Here is a 19,601-nt window from a genome sequence, read left to right on the forward strand (position 1 = left end):
GCCTTGTTGGGGTTGTGAGGACTCTGCCACACATGAGAGTAGAAAGAGCCTCCTGGGGGTCAGGCAGGCCTCTGGGTAAAGGGGTGGGGACTCAGGTCCTTTCTCTGGCCAATTGCACCAGAGTCATGTATAAATGAGGGAAGTTCCCCACAATAGCCAGACCTGAACTACCAGTACACACTTGTACTCTGTCCCTCTTCCCCTCATTTCTGCTGCTCCCCCTCTGAGCTTTCTCAGCACCTGGCCCTACAGCGCTTCCTGCCAGCCAGAGACTGTGTGTTCTAGGCCTGTTCCTGTGGATGTGGCCTCTCTCCTGATTCCTGAGGAAAGGAACCTTTCCAGGAAATGGCCATGGATTCTGGGAATCTGCATGTGGCTGGTGGACAGCACCAGGAATCATTTGGCTCCTGGCACACAAGGCCACTTAAAAAGCTGGGTGTCTAGACAGGGTCTTGAATCCTGGACCCTCAGATTAAAAGCCTGATGCTTTACCAACTGAGCTACCTGGGCTTGTTGAGATCATCTTCACCGTTCACTACAAGAGCAAGCAGGTAGGCAAAAGAGAGGCAAAAAGAGTCCCCAGAACCACTCCTCTTTTTCTGCACATCCACTGCCTTTCAGCAGGATTCCTCCTCCTCCCTCCTGTGCCTCAGTATGACTAAATCTCCACACCTAGACAGTCAGTCCGTCCACTGCACCCCAATCCCCCATGGCTGAGCCTCCCTGCCAAAGCCCTGCACCTGGCTCCATAGAATTAAGTCTCACGTGTCACTGGGAACTCTACTTCTTGTGCCCAGAGAGTCTTGGCCTCCCTCACTAGATGACCTGAGAAACACAATGTCTGCCTTTTCCAAAGAAGTGCTTGGAGTGGTTTTTCTTGTGTTACCATGTGGCCTAATGGATAAGGCGTCTGAGTGTGGATCAGAAGATTGAGGGGATAAGTCCTTTGGTGATTGTGTTTCTGCAGTTTTACCGTTGTGCTGAACATCCTGCTCCCTTCAGGGCTGGAACCTCTTCTTGGCTGCTCAGGCCAATGCTCTGGCTTCAGCTAGAGCCCCGGGAAGGAATTGGGGGGTGAGCATCACAAAGGCTGGACATGAGCCCCAGGTGCTTCCAGTCTAGCCTTTGCCCTTCCTGACTTGCCAAAGAAAGTGGGCAACTACCCGGGCTAGCGTGTGCCCCTGTCCCTATGCCGGGGGGTACTTGCTACATAGCGTCTTCGGAGCCTGGGTGTTTCTCTGCTTCTCGCCAGCTTGGGAAAAGCTTCTTGGGGTAAAATCTCCTGCCCCACTACAAAAGTGAGCACCTTGAGTGGGACCAGTCAGAGGCCCCACCATGGGGGCTGGCCCTGCTTTCCTACCAACTTGTGGTGTTATCCACAGAGCATCAGCAGCTGCCCTGCATGCTAGTGATCTTCAGTGGGTGTTTGGCATGGCAGGGAGCAGGGTGGCTGGGTGTTTTTGTGCCTGTCTGAAGGCCACACATAGGCATGGTCCTGCCCTCTTCTAGCCCTGACCTCAGTTGCTCTGTGGCTTTTAAGCCTTCCCTTGGAGCTGTCAGCACCAGCTGCCTCTGCTCTAGGTGCTCAGAGGAGGAGAGGTGTGTGGGGTCACTTTTACAGATGCCCTTTCCCTGGTACTGCCCTTGCTCAGCTGTGCAGAGGAACTTCCATCCCCAGTCCCTGCCTAGCAGTCCTCTGGCACCATTCCTGAGGGTCACCCTGCCTTGCTCTTTTCCTGCCAGGTTGGGAAAGACAGCTCTCATGGTTAAAGGTCAGGTGTGCCAACTAGGGGCAGAAACCCATTCTATGTTTTCCTGCTGGAGAGTCCAAGATCAGGAACTTACCTTGAGTGTAGGCACTGCTGTGCCCCCAGAAAACCAGCCACCCCTGCACAAAGAGGGATGACAGGGTCTGCTAAAGCCAGGGATTGAACCAGTGACCTTTAGATCTTCAGTCTAACACTCTCCCAGCTGAGCTACTTTGGCAGCTGTATGACAGCATTTTGGCCTGTTGCTTCTCTGTCTGGGATGTTTTTGTCAGCAGTTGCACACAAAAAGGACAGGAAAACGAATGGCTGCTCCACACCCCCACCGGAGGAACCCGATGCCATTAGCTGTGGTGAGTGGCTGTTGGCTGACAGGGCCTGTCCCCGAGGAGCTGGAACAGCAGCTGCCGCCTTCCCCTTGGCTCCAGGCTGTGGGAAATGCTCATTGCCTGGCTGCATGGGCGGATGCTGCTCCGTGCTCTGGAGAGTGTCTGTGTTGCTCTGTCAACCCCTCATCTTCATTGAGCCAGTCTGGTAAGGTCCCAAGTGCCCGCTCCAGCCTGGCAGCTGAGAGTCTGTGCAGACATCAGCCCCCCTGCCAGCCCCACAGGCAGCAGCAGCGCCAGCACCCCTCGGAACACAGGGGCACTCAATGCACTTCCTGTGGGAAAATGGCTCCTTGTTGTCCAGCTGCTAGAGTGAGAGCCAGGAGAGAGCAGTGTCTGGCTCACCTTGGGAGAGAGAAGAGACCTGGTGAGTGCGGATCTCCCTCTGTCTCCCCCGCAATGCTGGTCAGTTTTATTGTCACTGTGATAAGTCAGTGCTTCCCTTCAGGGCCAGCCCTCGAGGGGTCTGGGATAAAAACCCTCTTTCCTCCCCAGGCCCTGCCCCCACTACACCCCTTCTCCCAAGCCCCCACCCCTGTCCCATTTCTTCCCATCCTGCACCTTCCTGCCCCATTCCTCTCCCTCCCCCACCTCTTCCCATCCCTGCTCCTCCCCATCCCCGCCCAGTGCCTCCTGCACCCCACTGAACAGCTGATCACTGGCAAGTGAGAGGCACTGAAGGGGAAGAGGAGGACCTTGTCGCAAGGCCTGTAGTGGTGGGAGCTGGCTGCCAGTGGGTGCTGAGCACCTATTTTTTCTCTGTTGGTTCTGCAGCTCCCATGGAGTTGCTGACTTGGCTCCTTTTGCATGCTAGAGAGAGGAGCAGAACCAGGGCTATGGCTGTTCTGTGGGGCACTAAGTGAGTGGCAGAGGCTTCAGGTGCTGAGAGTTTCCCTGACCCCTCAGGGACACAGTGTGAGGTGGTGTTCCAGTGATCTCTACGAAAGGAGCAGAAGAGGATTTACTTGGGGTGGAGAGAGAATTAAGAGTGTCTCAGGGGGCTGTACAGAAGTATTGCCCGGGTTAGAGACTGGCTAAAACACAGGCCTCGCTGTGACCGAGATTCAAACCTGCGCTGGGAAACCCTGTTGGATTTTAACTCCAACTCCTTAACCACATAGCCATCTGCACAAAACTGCCCCATTGCCAGAGAAACTGGTAAAGAATCACAATGACCAGGTGCGAAGTCATCTGAACTATAGGATTCCCACAGCAAACCTGGCTCCCAAAGCACAGGGGGGATTTTGGGTTGGTTCTCTTTGCTTAGCCATGTGCAGTCGCACAGAGAGCGCATTTAAAAGTCTCCCCTCCCACAGAGTGGAAATGGGAAATGATTCTCAACTTGATGCCTGATGTAGGGTGACCAGACGTCCTGATTTTATAGGGACTGTCCCGATATTTGCTTGTTCCACGTCCTGACCAATGATTGGTCGGGACACTGGACAAACAAATATTTTTGCCGTCTGCTCCAGCACACAGGCAGAGTCCAGAGGGACACTTGCCCCCACAACCCCACCTCCGTCCCCTCCTTCCCCCATTGGATCCCTCCCTAAATCCCACCCCTGGCCATGCCCCAGCCCCAGCCCCACCCCATCACTGCCCCATTGGATCCCTCCTCAAAACCTCGCCCTGGCCCCGCCTCTTCCCCAAGTATGTGGCATTCCTCCTCCCTCCCAGGTTTGCACACAGGCCATGGCCATGGCTGGGAGTGCAGCACGGAGGCTGCTCCAACCTTGAGGCTGTGGGGCAGCGCAGTGGGGCTGGGGGCAGTACGGAGCGGACAGGACCCATGTGGGCGGGGGGCAGAGACACATGTGGGGCAGACACGCTCCTGCTGGGAGCTGCCTGGTTCACCTCTTGCCCTGGAGCAGCAGGAGGGGCCCGGATCATGGCTCGGCTGCAGAGCTCAGAGCCCAGGCTGGGCCCAGGAGCGAGGAGATGGGGGAGCTGGGGATGTATCGGGGGTTGGAGCCGAGAGTTGGTTGGAGATGGGGCTGTGCCATTGCCGCTTGGCTGCGAGGGGGCCCTCTGGCTTTTTTTTCTTTGCTCCGCCCCCTGCGTCTCGATATTTCATCTTTGACATCTGGTCACCCTAGCATGATGTGAATGAGAATGTCTGGACCAAGGGGACAGGGATTGGTCTCTGCTAGAGAAACCACTGTCAAGTTTTAGCAAAATAGGACAAGTCAGCAAATAAAAATAACCTCAGGTATCAGTAACTGCTACAGGTTGCAAATTCCTACATGCAGCAGTTTCTGGCACTACACCTGTGCAGCTCTGCTCCCCGCTCTTCTCGGGCTCCTACTCTCTCCTTAGCTCTGCCCCACTCTCGCCCAGGCAGTTCCAGCTCACATGGCGGATGGGACCCCCTGGCCTGGTGCCTCCCTCATTACACTGTCTGGCCTGTCAGTGCAGCTAACTTGGAGCTTTGGCCTCCCCACATTGTCCCTGGGGACTGTCAATCTCAGGGTCCTCATTTCCCGTTGATCCTTCCCCCTTCTATTGGAGCTGGGAACTAGCCAACCAACACCCCCCCCACACACACTAAGTTTTAGTAAATGGCCAAGAGCCCCCTTACACAAGCCAGCCCCATAAGGGTCACCAATTTGCAGAGAAGGCAGCACAAGCTGATCCCATGGTGTAATGAGCAGCACTCAGGACTCTGAATTCTGTAATCTGACTTCAAATCACAGTGGGACCTTGTGTTGGCTTGAAGTTGTGGTAAAGCCCCAGAACACAACTTCCCTGTCTCCAGCTGTGTAAGAATGAATCTTTCCCCTCCTGCTGGGTGACTCACACCTCCTAGAGCCAGGTCTTTGGCTGGAATGGCCACAATGGGTTAGGGCTCTAGAACTTGCTACCCTGATAGCTGGGATTCTTGTTGCTGCACCTGATGTTCACAAGCTTGGCCCTTGTGCTTTGATAGGGAAACCCCCCCGACCCCACCTTACCCAAGGCCCCAGGCTTTTTGCTAAGAATAGAGTAAGAGTAGGCCCTTAGCTAGAAGCAAGAGTTTTAACTCCTGCTAAACTTGTTTTTCTGTACAAAGGGCACGCTGAGGCAAAAAGATGTGGTCAGGGCCCCAAAAAGAGGAACTAGAATTGTATAAAGGGGAACCAGGAGATCTGTTAAGTTATAACAGCTGAGTAATAGAAAAAGTAATAGAACGGTCAAACCGCAGACTTGACTGGCAAAGACAATAGCAGGAAAAGCCATAGATTTAAGATTGGGGTTTTGCCATAAATGGAAAATTAATTGGTCAGCTTGCTTGTTATCATTATATCCAAACAAGGCAAATAACATGTGTAACCAGCGTGCTATGTTTTGCGGTTTTAACCTTTATAAGCCTGGTAAAATTTGTAACATGTAGAGCAGCAGCCAGCCTCTTGACATTTGGTCTATGCTGTCTCTCCCTGCATATATGCTTGTATAAGATAAAGGTGTCTCAGGCTGTCTGATCAAATCATTAAAGTGGTGGTCTTTTCCCCGACAATTTGGTGCATTGGCCGGGAACCCACAAGAGGGCTTTCCTGGATCGGAGGACCGCGGACAGTTTCCTTCCAACCCCAGGGCCCGTCTAAGAGGTAAGAGACCTTTTGAAATCTCTGTTGGGGTCTGGGAGAGGACTGGTCCATAGGCTCCGGTTTGGGGTAAGTCACAAGCTGGGTTCAAACTTTTAGCCATCAGACAGGCCTGACACCCTTTTCTAAGGTACCCGTTCCCGGTACACCCGACGAGGTGATTCGGACCGTGGGTCCAAGTGTTTACTCTAGAGTCTCCCATACCATCCCGAGAGTCGACTCCCCGTGGAAAGGCCCATCTGAAAGGACTGGGCTGAATCCCAGAGTGTTACGTCTTAGGAAGTGTTTGTGTGGTTGTGTGAAAAGGCCGAGTGGCCGGAGTGAGTGACAGCTGTGGGAAGACGCCCCGAGCCTCTCGCAAAGTGAAAGCTTGTGACCGAGTGTCTCGAAAGCAAGCCCCATAGCTGAGTTTGGAGAGACTGTGAAGCTTCCCTGGCTGGCAAGTCCTGGTAAGTGGCTACCCAGCTAAGGTGCGTGCATGTTTCCCCGTCCCTTTTTACTCCCCTTCCATGACCCATAACCCTGTGACCGCTCCTCGAGCACTGTCCTCTATAGAACCGCAGGGTTCCTCTCCTTGCTCCTCGGAGCTATAAGCTCTCTTCCCTTCTCGGAGAGGAGGGAAGCCCCAGGAAACCGTACCGCTGCATCTATAGCTTCAGAGGCATCGTTGGCTTGAAGGCTGGTGCTCTGGGCTGGCGGCAGGCGTACGGAGACCACGGGTTCTCCAGCTAGGGTCGAAGCCCTAGGGAGGCCCGCCCCACCTCTTACCTCTTTCCTTGTAGGTACCTGCTGTAGTGCAAGTCAGCGAAAGCCTACTCCTATTTCCCCTGCCGAGGGCAGGTAGAGAGGACATTGGTGTTAGAACCGTGGTAATCCTGATAAGCGTTCCCTTGTGTGAGTGGCTTGAGTGATGGGGAGCTGAAGTAAGAATGGGGACTAGTGAATCCAAAGGGATTCTAATCCCACCAAAAGGCACACCTACTGCTTATATGTATGTACATTATAATCTGTTGACATGTAAATATTTGCAGAAGTGGAATTGGTATACTAGGGGGTCTTAAGGACTCCCAGGAAAAGTTAAACTTTAAACTTTAAAAAAAAAAAAAAAAAAAAAAAACTTAGGAAAAACTAGTCCTTGTCCAGGGACTGTCGGGCCAGTCTGCAGCTGGTCCGAGAGCCCCTCTTTGGGGAGCGGTGGCCTCTAGACTGCTGCCTTTATCCCCACCAAATGATTTAAATGACTTATTTATAAAATATAAACAGTGGCCCCACCGGTAGCCATTGATGAAGGGGAAGGTCAAGCTACCTCTCCCCCTCCCATAATTGCAATTGGTAATTGGTAAGGCAAAAATTTAGAAGGTATTTTAGCAGCTGCTGCTCAGCGTTTTCATCAGCAGCTTGAAAGAAAGAAGGATGAAACAGAATCTAAACTTATGGTCCTGCAAATTTAAACCATGCAGAATTCTTATAAAAAGTTCTCCAGACAGAAACAGGGTCTAGGAGCACCTGGGGTGAATCCTCGACCTAACTCCGATTCCTGCTTTTTGTACTGGCAGGAAGGGCACTGGAAGGCTAAATGCTCGTGGAAAGAGCTGCGCCTACTGTAAGCAGGAATGCTACCTTATAAAGGAGTGCCCCACGCACCCTAGATGGTCTTCTCACCCCGGAGAAGTGCCGGAGCTAGCCCCTTTCCCGAATTTCCAGTTCTTCCCTAATCCGCCTCCTCTGCAGCCAGGTTGCTAGGAGGGTCCGGAGACTAGTAACATCATTGCCCCGCTTTTTTCCTGGTAATTTCCCTATTGTTTCCTGTGTAATAAATGGTACTTTTACCTCATGTTTGATAGATATTAAAGCCTTGTGTTTTACCCTGAGGTTGCAGGAGTTTCTGTCTGTGCCCCTTTCTTAGAATATTGTTACGGCAGTAGGAGTGGGAAATGTTCCCATTCCCCATTCTGTACCGTTTTTGTTTTTTTTTGGTCCCCTCTCTAACCGACATGCATTTCTCCTTAGTCCGTGTTCTCCCGTCAACCCATTAGGAAAAAATTTGTTGTGTGAATTAAATTGTACAATCTGTTGTACCCAAATGGTGTGTATCTGGATATGCCCGATCCCGCTCACAATAAGGCCCTGGCAGTTTTTTAGAGGAACACTCTAAGGAGAAGACTGACCCCAGCCCTTCCTCGTTGCAACAGGAACTGTTGGTTAAGGTCTCTCCCTCCCTGTGGGCATTGTGAGCCGATCATGCTGACCAGGTTTTGGGCACATTGGATCTGCCCAGCTGGCTGAAATTTGCCTGAACCCAGCAAGACCACTTCCCAAAAATATAGTTAAATCCCTCCTCTCAAACTATACCGAGGAAGGAATTTTGTTGTGCTGTTTATGCTGTTGTTCTCCCTATTTTATTTATTGTTTGTAGCCCTGTTATTATTCTCTTTTGTAGTGCACCGATGCTGAGGGGTTGTTGTTGCCTCAGGGAAAGATTGTGTTAAGTCCAGACATAAAGAAAATGTTGATCGTTGAACAGGATGCCTCTGGATGTGGTGTGTGTATGTGGATGGGTGTGCGTGGATAAATAGAAGGGGATTTGGTCGGGAGGCCCGCTCTCCTTGCCAAATTGTTAGTGCAACAATGCTTGTGCCCACGAAAGAAATAATGTAGCAAGAAAAGCAGGATCGGGCCCAGGTGGGCAGGCAACAGACAGAGAGATTGAAAAACGGGTTGAAAACTTTGAGGATGTAGTGAAAGGAAGGAGTCAGTAAGTGTAAGCATGGGGATTTCAAATACCCAGGACTTACTTTAAATGGTGACTTAAGTTGATAAAAGTGGCTGTTGGGAGACAAGCAAGTGATTTGAGGGAGAGTGAGAAGTTAACTCTGTAGTTGCTGGAGGAAACAGCAGTTGAATTTTGTAAAAATGCTAAAGAAGAAAGTTCTTGGTGTCTGTGAAATGTTTGTAAATAAATTCAGGCAAAGAAATTATGGAATAGCAATTATTTGATTTGGCTATGAACAATTTAGTTGAATTAGCTGAAGAATGTACACAGTGTTATGTAATTGAAAACCTGCGCTGCCTATAAAACAAATACTGGAAAATATGGGGAGTAATTTGAGTAATTCCTCAGTTTTGCCTGCAATCAGCAAGGATATTTGTAAAGAAAGAAATATTTTAAGCAAAATAATTTTATTTAAATGTTTAAATGTTGTAATTGCAAGATTTGACCGTAGATAAGGTCACAGACCCCATCTCTTGGACATTAAAGGCTAATGAGACTTTCACTCAGGTTAAGCATGTTCTGGCCTGAGCATTGGCACTGGGCCTCCCTGATTATAAGAAACCCTTTACTCTCTATTGTCGTGAGAAAAGGAGGGGATGGCCCTAGGGGTCCTCACGCAAACCCGTTACATATTTTAGTTCCTCTTTGGACCCAGTAGCTGATGGCTTCCCTCTGAAATTTTTTGTCTTTGTATGCTGCAACCTCTTTCTCCAGCTGCGTCCCCTCATGACCTGGCGCTATTGCAAGAGTCAGCGTCTAAGAAGGAGAAGGACGGTTGGGATGAAATGGGTGTTCTCCACACCTTGTGGTGCACTCCAGATGGTCATCTGGTTGCGCCCCGGGCTTTGTTCCCCTACCTTGCTCACGTGGCCCATGGTTTGGCCCGCGTGAGAAAAGGAGGGATGATTGCATCAGGGGTGTGGCATTGGTATGCCTCAAAATTTTTAATCATGGCTCAACAATATTGTAATCCTTGCCCTATTTGTCTGGCACACAACAGTGGAAAACCAGTCCGGACTAGACCGGCAGCTCACCCCACTCCATGAGGACCCTTTGTAAATATTCAGATTAACTTTATAAACATGCCAAAATGCTGTTCTTATGAGTATGTGTTAGTTTTAGTAATATATTTCCTTATAAAAAGGCTTATGCCAAAATGGTTGTGAAACTTTGGCATACGTGTAAATAGCAACAGTGAATGTGAACCTAATTTTACTGGACAAATTATAACTAAGTTATGTGCAGCTTCACAGATCTAGTATGGCCAAATGCATTTAGAAGGCCACTTCCAATTGAAAAAAAAAAAAAACGCACTCAGCTCTTATAAAATTTCTACCAGGGCACCCAGTGCAACTATCGACAGTGCCCTGCTGGCTTTGGCTCAGGTGGACATTTATTTAATAGATGACACAATGCATAATTATCGCCAGGCACTAATAAAATGTGTTAAGTCTTTTTAAATACAGTAGCTCTGCTGCTTGCTGAAACCAGAAGACTGGGTGTACATGGAGGTCCACCAGCGAGGAACTGCCCTGACTCCATGCTGAAAGACCCTTATCAAATCCTGTTAATTACCAACACTGCTGTGAAGTGCCAAGAATTGACTACCTGCCCATGTTCCTCACTGTGATGACTCTCTGACTGATGATTGGTCTATCTTTCCTTCTGGCGTTGTTGCTCTTTCTGGACGGCAGGAGTGAAGGACAAGGTAAAAGAACTGGTAACTTCTCCTTTGTTTGCTGACAGACCCACTGAGCCTTCGAACTTTGCTAAGAAAACAACCTCTCCACCTGAGGACATAATAAAGCCTCCAAGCAAGCAAGGTGATTGTGCTAGTAACCTCTCCCTTGCGGCCTCACTGCTGGACAGCTAAGTGAATTAAGACTACGAAATCTCGAAGAATAGCCTGCGGAAGCTAGCCAAAACTACCTGAAAATGAGACTTTTAATGTTCCTTAACCTCTCCTCTTTAATGAACTTGGGATGGGGATGGAAAAGTAATATTTTCTGAATATTTCTCCAATTAGTAGCCTTACTTGTAAGCCCACTGCTGACACCACTAGTAAATAACCAAACATGTACCCACAGGACTTGTCTGACCACGGGAATATTTTTCTACTTAGAGGCTATTTCAGTAACCAGCAACATAGCCTGTACCCTGTTATAGTATTTTCTCTCCCATATAACGAACCTAAAGCCTCCTGAAAAAGTAACCGAGTGTATGACCAGCAGTTGTGGTATGGTTCTTCTAGGAAAAAGAAACCCAAGGGGGTTCAGATGGACCATACTTAATGCCAGGCTAGGAACTATCAAATTTGCCCTGCCCTTATCCCACTTCCAGATCACTTCTACCTGCCCCAATTGCTCCTGAGGGGCTACCCATGGGTTGGTATAGACTTGGGTTGCATCCTCCTGCCAAAGGAGGGATTTAACTGGCTCCTTGCGGGACGGGGCAAATAGTGCTGCTCCTGTCTGGAATATTTACAAAAAATCAACAGCATGATGAAAATTGGGCCAATTGGCCCAGGACATAGGCTTATATCCGGGGCACAAGTATGCAGTATCTGGGCTGGAGTGGACGAACTACATGTTGTCTCCACCCTTAGTTCTTTAACCCAAGATTTACTGCTAAAATGCTCTTAAGCATCGCTAAAGCAGGGAAGGCATTGTGGTGGGATCTGGCTTATTCTAAGGTAAAGGATTTTCTGAGCGACCAGCTAATGGCCGTTCGGAATGATCTTGACCACCAAGCTTGGCCCACCGCCCTTATGGATGCTTCAGGCTTACCATCTGATTTGTGGCCCTGGAAACACTTGGAGATTTTCTGGATGAAAATGTTGGTGCTCACAGTGCTCCTTCCAGGCCTATGGGCCAGTGAAAGGAGTGTGGGCTCCCACATACCGAATCTGGGAGGATTCTTGGGGAAGTTGTATGTGGGACTGGGTCATCCACCGGGATATGTGAGAAATAGAACCTCCCCAGCTCCAATGCATTCAAAAACTCAAACCTAGAGAAAACATTACAGTTCACCACTATGTGTAATAGGAAGGTAACGGCCATATAACAACCCTTGCCTCCCAAACCCTCATTCAGGCTAACGATAGCTGTGTCTCTGTTAACTCTTCTGTCTTACATGATGTAGCCTTTAACCTATTTACGAATTCAGGTACCCATGCTATCTATTGGCCCATAGAAAAAAACATATCAGGTTTCCTTACAGTTCCAAGTCCCTTTCGACTGGACATCTGTCATACCCGATCGATTTCACACACTATTATCTCTTTTATCAAAAGTCCAAAAAAATCTCCCAATTGAAAGAAAAATGTCATCTCCTTAAAAATATATATCAAGCAGAACTCAATGCTTTCTGTACTGCCCACATTGTCTCCTCTCTCTGTATAACAACGGCTATTTTTTGCCAAATCACAAAGGTCCTTCATCCATCCCAGCACCCCTGGTATGTAGGGGCTCTCTTAGGGGTCGGCATAATAATCACTCTGTGCCTCTGCTGTTGGTATTGTTGCTGTTGTAACACACGTTGTCCTAAATGCCCAAGATCAAGCTCCACTTCATATGCCCCACCGCCAGTGATACCCCTTAACCCATTAATGGAATCGACTTTAGCCAATGAGGATCGCCTGCATTATGCCACGCTGAATGCTTCCTTAGAAGAAGCCACCTATGCCAGCATTCCAAACTTAGAGAACCCTCATCCGGAGATCCAGGACTTAATGGATATCCAGAGTGAGGAGTTTGATGCCATGTAAGACAAAGGCATCAAAAAGGAGGGAGCTGTTAGGGAACCCCCCCCGACCCCACCTTACCCAAGGCCCCAGGCTTTTTGCTAAGAATATAGTAAGAGTAGGCCCTTAGCTAGAAGCAAGAGTTTTAACTCCTGCTAAACTTGTTTTTCTGTACAAAGGGCACGCTGAGGCAAAAAGATGTGGTCAGGGCCCCAAAAAGAGGAACTAGAATTGTATAAAGGGGAACCAGGAGATCTGTTAAGTTATAACAGCTGAGTAATAGAAAAAGTAATAGAACGGTCAAACCGCAGACTTGACTGGCAAAGACAATAACAGGAAAAGCCATAGATGGAAGATTGGGGTTTTGCCATAAATGGAAAATTAATTGGTCAGCTTGCTTGTTATCATTATATTCCAAATAAGGCAAATAACATGTGTAACCAGCGTGCTACGTTTTGCGGTTTTAACCTTTATAAGCCTGGTAAAATTTGTAACATGTAGAGCAGCAGCCAGCCTCTTGCGTTTGGTCTATGCTGTCTCTCCCTGCATATATGCTTGTATAAAATAAAGGTGTCTCAGGCTGTCTGATCAAATCATTAAAGTGGTGGTCTTTTCCCCGACAGCTTCCTACCACACTTTTACTCTGGCCCACATGGTGCTTGAAGAAAGGAGTGCCAGGGCTGGGATTAATAGTCAGGGCTTGGCAGGAGGGAGGAAAAGTCCCAGGCTGGAGCCCCACACACCTTCCCTCCTCCGGACACCTAGAGCAGAGGCAGCCCAGCTCTGTCCACTGGATACCTAGGCAGAGTAGGTGAGTTCATGTAAATACAGTCTGGTCCCAAAGCCTCCCCCTAACCTTTGTCATCACTAGCTGTCAGAGGAGAGCTCATTCACACCTCGCTTACAAATCATCATTTGAAATTCTAAGGCTGGCCAACACTGCCGATGTCAATGCACCGACATTGCCAGCAAACACAACAGCTGGGTGAGGAAACCCGGCTTTGTCCAGACTTTCCAAATCTATTTCACTTTCTCAGGTACAAGTATTTTTCATACGTTGTATCTGCTTTTACAATGTATATTAACCTTTCAATTTCCATTCAAATTTGCAATCAGTGACAACATTTGCAGCGCTGCATTTAACTACCTGACCACTCAAGGGAGTGTTGGGGAAATTCGGGGAAGGGGGTGCACAGCCCCCTGGCTGGGGGGCATATAGGGAATGCCCAGTTTCACTGAATTGAGTCTCCTACTGCAGCACCTCAGTAGCTTACATCAGAGAGGAGCTGCAATGTCTAGGCAGTGGGATGCCTGTGCCTTTAAGAGCCCAGCCCTGGGAAGCCCATGCTGAGACGTGCTGCCTGTGGGAGGGGAAATAAAAAATCCCCCCACCCATGTTTGCAAACACTGGAGTCTCAGCCCACCGGGATAACTGTTACCCCTCTGCCCCTGCCTGTGCCGGGGTTTAACCCTCTGACAGCGCCTCCCCCTGGTCTTAACTCCGGCTCCTTCCCCCCTCCTGACTTTGCCCTTCAGCCTCTTTCCTAACTGTGCCTTCAGCTGCTTGACCCCCCGACCAGTCAATTTCCACCCCCTGCTCAGACCCTGGCCACCCTCCTCCTCTGATTTGCCCTCCTTTGCCCCTCTTTAATCCCTGTAAAAAGTAGGGGGTGCTGGGTCCTATTCTCTGGAGGTGGGGCTGGGTGCCTGGCCCCTGCCTGCCCAGTTCTCAAAGTGCTCCACGATCTTGTGGATGGTTGCCGAGTACTGCAGGGTCACCTGCAGGGGGAGAGAGACACGGTTAGGAGGTGATGCAGTCAAGGGTGCCTCACCCAACACTGAGATGCAGCCACGTCTGGGGTTACACAAGTCAGCAAATTAATTTGGAACAAGAAACGCACTGAAAGGACCAAGGTTGCTGCAGGAGGTGGAGAAAACCAGAAAAAGCAGGAGCCTTGGATCCCAGCCCCACCCCTCCCCCTCTCTAACCCCTAACCTCCATTCCCCTCCCACATTTGAGGGGAGAACCCAGGAGTCCTGGTCCCCAGCCTTTCCCATCCCCATATTTCAATATGGCTCCATCCAACAGCTGCCCCCACAATTGCAGGGCAGTGCCATGGGGCACATCAGGGCCTGCCTGTTTGCATAGGACGAGCAATGCCAGTGCCGCAGGGTGGGGAGAGAGGATGCTAAGGGAGAAGCAGGCAGCAGACAGCTCCCATGACAAAGAAAGACGTGCTAGGGGGTGCCGTGCTGCAAGGAGTGAGGGCAGTTGGCAGGGAATGAGAGGATCTTCCCTCACAGCAGGTGCATCTATCTCCTTTCTAATTGCTCCCCAGCCCTACCCCAGCCCAGGCTAATCCCAGCCCAGCTACCAGGGTTAAATTTGACCTGGATTCCCCAGCTGCTGGGGGAGGGGCATGGGGCTGGAAAGCATGAGCCTCTACTCCCCCTTCCCCAGACACAGTTGCATGGGCACTGAACAAAGTTGCCTGCAGCACTGCTGCCTAGAGGAAAGTGAGGCACCAGCCAGTGACAGACACATCATGACTCTCCTCATCCTCATATACAACCCGGGGAGGGGAGCAGGGGCAAACTCAGGGCAGTTGCATAGTTAACCTGTGGAACTCCTTGCAAGAAGATGTTGTGAAGGCCAAGACTATAACAGAGTTCAAAAAAGAACTAGATAAGTTTATGGTGGATAGATCCATCAAGGGCTATTAGCCAGGGTGGGCAGGGATGGTGCCTGTAGCCTCTGTTTACCAGAAGCTGGGAATGGGCAACAGGGGATGGATCGCTTGATGATTCCCTGCTCTGTTCATTCCCTCTGGGGCACTTGGCACTGGCCACTGTCAGAAGACAGGAGGATACTGGGCTAGATGGACTTTTCGTCTGAACCAGTCTGGCCGTTCTTCTGTCTCCCTTGGAGCAGCAGTGACACCCAGTGGCCAATCAGGGTAACACACAGAGTATGTTTCCCTTGGAGCAGCAGTGGCACCTCGTGGTGATTCAGGGTAATGCACAGAAGGTGTTTCCCTTGATACAGCAGTGTCACCCAGTGGTTAGGTGGCGTAATGCACAGCATGTGTCTGCCTTCTAGGAGCAGTGACAGCCACGGACCAGTCATGGTAATGCACAGAGTGTGTTTCCCACCAATCTGGGTAAGGCACAGAGCATGTTTCCCATGGAGCAGCAGTGACACCCAGTGACCAGCAGGGGTGGCATCAGATTCTTCTCGTTTGGTGGGGGACTGAGGTGGGCTAGACAAGAAAAATTGAGAGGCTGTGCCGCCCATTATCTGGCCCCACCCTTCATGGGGGCCATGCCTCTGCTTCTTCTCAGTTAAAGGCCAGGCTCATCTCCTCTACCCCCTGGCCAGGGTTCAGAGCAATACAGCCTTTATTAAAATAGTAAACAGGGTTTTAAATAATCTAAATCTTTCTAAATTTTAGTATTAAATCTAAAGCTCTCTTTAGGATCCTATCAATAACCAAAACTTAAATGAAAAATTGAAACAAAAAACAATGCTTAATTAAAAACCCAAACATTAAGAAAAACTTTGTTTTTAAAAATAAAAACTAATAAATACTGTAAATTAATAACTTCAACATTTTATCAAAAAGGTGTGCTACAGCAGAATGATAAAATAACATCAAATAAATAAGCATGACCACTAAAACCTCCTATAAAGGAATTGAATCCTTGAATACTGACCAAATCTGTATAAAATATGCAGAACTATGTCAAAACCGGTGTTTCAGGTCAGCCATTCGAATCCAGCAAATGTCAGTTAAAAGCTCCATTCCAAATAAAAAAACCAAACCAACCCAATAAACCAAAACGGTCACAAACTGAAACAAACCTACACAGAAGCAAAATTAAACCTGTACCAACACTGGAACAAAAGATGTAAATTTCTAATTCTAACTTCTTGTTTCTCCCAGGAGGAAAGTGTTTTGCACCCCTGTACGCAGGCTGTCACTGCAGCTTTCCTTTCACTAAATAAGATTTTTACCAAATATAAATTGCCCTCCAATTTCTCTAAGAGAAATTGAAATTGTATCTTTGCACTAATATCCCAAGAGTGCAAGTCCATCCCCTCAGAGCAGCCCCACACCCTGAGGCCAGGGGAGAATCCCAGCTGGTTTGTGCATTTGTAACCCTGGGGCCTGAAGCTGATGAGAGAATGGGAAGTGAGCCATCTTGTAGCTTTCCGGTACCACCTGCAGGGAGCACAGGGATTTGACAGAGTGACATCCTGGCTAATTTTCACCTTGTTCTCTGCCAGCAGGCTCCACTGGAGAGCTCGGGAGTGACTTGACCATGGCAGCAGGGCCAGAGCTTCCATTGAGGCGAACTAGGCAATAGCCTAGGGTGCCAGGATTTTCGGCGGGCGGCATTTTGCTGCGGGGGGCGGCAGGCGGCTCCAGTGGACCTGCCGCAGTCATGCCTGCGGACGGTCTGCTGGTCCCGCTGTTGTACTCAAAGTACTATACAGGATCTTTTCAGGGGGATTAAGGCAAAATGCCACATTTATTAGTAATACAGGTATCAATTAATACTCTTATGATATGCATATGAGATATATATCACAGTCATGCATTCACACACACACAGAGACACAAACACACTCCGTCTTGCTGTTGTTACCGACTAGTTGCTCCCTTTAACTGCACTGGCCAGGTGAGTTAGATGGGGGAGTGGTGGAGCCGGGCTTCTGCCGATCCGGATGGATGCTCCGATGGTGACAAGACGAGACCCGGGGTCCTTCTGCAAGACACCTTGTATTTATAGCAGCTTCCCTCTTATGCAAATCTAGACCAGATTCAAAATCTGAGTCTGTGTCCGTTGGTCTGTGTCCATTGGTCTTTGTGCTGTTTTTCTTTGGGTGTTGTCCCAATGCTGCTCAAAGAGGGTGTTTTCTAAAGAAGGTGCTTGCTTCTAATCCCTGAGGCCATCAATATGTCTGCTCTTCTTTACTGGGCCCACTTGACAAGTTGTATTGTCCTTTGCTCTGGCTCCCATTCCCTCTTCAACTGTTGTAGCTGTCTGGAGGTGGGTGTCTTCCAAGCCTCATTCATTCACATCTCATTCAGTCAATAGGGCAATTGATTACAGAGTGGGGGGAAGATCTTATTCTACTTCTAGCAAAAAGGCACATGTTTCTTTTACTTTAACTATACTATCCTTAGGGGCTATAACATTTGATACAAAGTTTTCTACCAATTTTCTATATAGGGATCTAATACAAAGTTGTATGAAAATAAAGAGGCACAATGCCAAGTCATATGAAATACAAGATAACATCATGCCAGATGCAATGTCATAAAGATACTTAATACAGAAAGATACTTAATACAAAATAACACACTGCAACGTTATAAAGATTTATAGAGATAGTTAATACAGAGATTTCTCTACACCGCGTGGCTCCGGTGGACCTACCACAGGCACGGCTGTGGCAGCTCCACTGGAGCCGTGGACCAACGGACCTTCCGCAGAAATGGCTGCGGCAGGTCCACCGGAGCCGTTGGAGCGGCGCGCGGGGCGGCAAAATGGCCGTGCGCCTAGGGCGTGAAAAACTCTAGCACCGGTCTTGCATGGCAGCACCCTATTTACATATTTTAAGCCAGCATTTTGGGTCCATTGAGGGGAAATGTGAGTACTTTTGGGGTTGGGACCCACGTGAGAAAGGATGTGGACAAACTGGAAAGAGTCCAGCAGAGGGCAATAAAAATGATTAGGGAACTGCGGGACATGACTTACAAGGACCAACAGGCCATATCCTCTATGTTAAGCTAAGGCAAAGTTAGCAAATCTATGTTGTGACCTTTTACTAAGAAAGGAAAAATGACCTTTATCATGTTACTTAAATAGATAAGTACTCACACCTGTCTCAGACCTTTACCTTGACCAATCGACAATGCAGAGTGGCATAGAGGTTTTTTCAGTGTTGTATCTACAGACTTAACAGTTACACCACAAGGGAACTTATGTGCATATGTAGATGTCATCAACATGCACAAACATACTAGCCTATGAAGTAAGTGTACCCTAATGTTTTTTGAGTGAGGAATGAAATTTGGGCATAGGAGGAAGGATTACCGGCACTTATACCCTATGAAAGAGGTAACCAATCCCGCTAGAGCACTTTGCTCTATCATTCTGACTTACTTCCTCCACTCTCTCTCTATCTACTATCAGTAGGCTGTACTTGCTCTTAAACTTTAAGTTTCAAGGGAACTAGGCTAAGCTCAGTTTCCCTAAGTTTTTATTCTGTGTTTATTAGGTTTTGATTTCAGGTTGAACATAGTCAAGTGAACCCTAAGTAACATTAGCTCAGGGGTCGGCAACATTTCAGAAGCGGTGTGCCGAGTCTTCAGTTATTCAGTCTAATTTAAGGTTTTGTGTGCCGGTAATATGTTAACGTTTTTTAGAAGGTCTCCCTCTATAATTCTATACATTATATAACTAAACTAGTGTTATATTGTAAAATAAACAAGGTTTTCAAAATGTTTAAGAAGCTTCATTTAAAATGAAATTAAAATGTTGATCTTATGCTGCCGGCCTGCTCAGCCTGCTGCTGGTCTGGGGTTCTGTTCATCTAGGCTGGCAGTGGGCTGAGTGGGGCCTGCGGCCGGGACCCCGGCTGGCAAGGGTCCGTCAGCCAGAACCCCAGACCAGCAGTGGGCTGTGCGGGGCTGGCGGCCAGGACCCAGAGGGCTGGGGGCAGAGGACTGGAGTCAGGGCTGGGTATGTGAGGGGGTGTAGGTGTCAGGGCAGAGGGGGCGCTGGGTATGGGTGGGGGTGCCAGAGTCAGGGCTAGGGTTGCGGGTGGCGGCGGGGGGATGAAGGAGTCAAGCAGAGGGCTAGGTATGTATGAGGGTATGTATAAGACGTAACTAGTAACTGATGAAAGAGTTACAAATGACTCGAAACCATACTCTTAGTACAAACCAAATGGTAAGACAGACAACACCTCTTTTCTTCGCTGCTCTTCAGCCACGATATTCTCCCCAAAGGGAGGGCCACCGTTCCTGGAGGTTCAGTGCCGCAATAACAGGGCGCTGAGTGCAGTGGATGCAGGAAGCTGCTGTTCCATCTCCCTCTTCCAAAAAATCAGTTTCATAGCTAGTCCGGAGATAGAGGAAGTATCAGTTCTTACAGTGATAAGAACAGATTTAAAACTTGGATTCCAGCGAACGTTGAAATGATCTAAAAAACAGGTTAATAAAAACATTTCTAGTCCTCTACACAGAATGCTTAAATTATCCCAAAATAGCAAGTTTTGGTTTACAAAGTCATAAAAGACACGTCCTCCAGAATCTGACACTTGGTGAAATCTAAGTCTGG

General features: G+C 48.7%; 2 non-coding genes across 2 annotated transcripts; both read right to left on the reverse strand.

Moving 5' to 3' along the window:
- Nucleotides 1-1,913: 1,913 nt before the first annotated feature.
- TRNAF-GAA (transfer RNA phenylalanine (anticodon GAA)) lies at nt 1,914-1,986 on the reverse strand. Its single transcript has one exon. It is a non-coding gene; the product is annotated as a tRNA-Phe (tRNA).
- A 17,283-nt stretch (nt 1,987-19,269) lies between these two features.
- Nucleotides 19,270-19,465, reverse strand: LOC127057355 (U2 spliceosomal RNA). Its single transcript, XR_007776083.1, has one exon. It is a non-coding gene; the product is annotated as a U2 spliceosomal RNA (small nuclear RNA).
- Nucleotides 19,466-19,601: the final 136 nt, after the last annotated feature.

This window comes from Gopherus flavomarginatus, chromosome 8 (assembly GCF_025201925.1).
Source record: "Gopherus flavomarginatus isolate rGopFla2 chromosome 8, rGopFla2.mat.asm, whole genome shotgun sequence".
In the NCBI taxonomy this organism is placed as follows: Eukaryota; Metazoa; Chordata; order Testudines; family Testudinidae; genus Gopherus; species Gopherus flavomarginatus.